This window comes from Heterodontus francisci, unplaced genomic scaffold, assembly GCF_036365525.1.
Source record: "Heterodontus francisci isolate sHetFra1 unplaced genomic scaffold, sHetFra1.hap1 HAP1_SCAFFOLD_75, whole genome shotgun sequence".
Classification (NCBI taxonomy): domain Eukaryota; kingdom Metazoa; phylum Chordata; class Chondrichthyes; order Heterodontiformes; family Heterodontidae; genus Heterodontus; species Heterodontus francisci.
The window spans coordinates 5,038,431-5,039,520 of NW_027141820.1; positions in this window are offsets into that span (position 1 = coordinate 5,038,431).

Consider the following 1,090-nt stretch of genomic DNA (forward strand, 5'->3'; position numbering starts at 1 on the left):
TTCTCACTTATACTCTTCACCTGGCAACATGTCCCGGGTGTATTAAACCATCAGGGGAACATACTCTCCTCACTTATACTGTTCACCTGGTAACATGTCCCGTGTATATTAAACCATCAGGGGAACACACTCTCCTCACTTATACTGTTCACCTGGTAACATGTCCCGTGTATATTAAACCATCAGGGGAACACACTCTCCTCACTTCTACTGTTCACCTGGTAACATGTCCCGTGTATATTTAACAATCAGGGGAACACACTCTCGTCACTTATACTTTTCACCTGGTAACATGTCCCGTGTATATTAAACCATCAGGGGAACACATTCTCCTCACTTATACTGTTCACCTGGTAACATGTCCCTTGTTTTTTAAAACATCAGGGGAAAGCCCTCTCCTCACTTATACTGTTCACCTGGTAACATGTCCCATGTATATTAAACCATCAGGGGAACTCACTCTCCTCACTTATACTGTTCATCTGGTAACAAGTCCCGTGTATATTAAACCATCATGGGAAAGCCCTCTCCTCACTTATACTGTTCACCTGGTAACATGTCCCATGTATATTATACCATCAGGGGAACACATTCTCCTCACTTATACTGTTCAACTGGTAACATGTCCCATGTATATTATACCATCAGGGGAAAGCACTCTCATCACTTATACTGTTCACCTGGTAACATGTCCCGTGTATATTATACCATCAGGGGAACACATTCTCCTCACTTATACTGTTCACCTGGTAACAAGTCCCGTGTATATTAAACCATCATGGGAAAGCCCTCTCCTCACTTATACTGTTCACCTGGTAACATGTCCCATGTATATTATACCATCAGGGGAACACATTCTCCTCACTTATACTGTTCACCTGGTAACATGTCCCATGGATATTAAACCATCAGCGGAACACATTCTCCTCACTTATACTGTTCACCTGGTAACATGTCCTGTGTATATTAAACCATCAGGGGAAAACAGTCTCCTCACTTCTTCTGTTCACCTGGTAACATGTCCTGTGTATATTAAACCATCAGGGGAATACATTCTCCTCACTTATACTGTTCACCTGGTAACATGTCC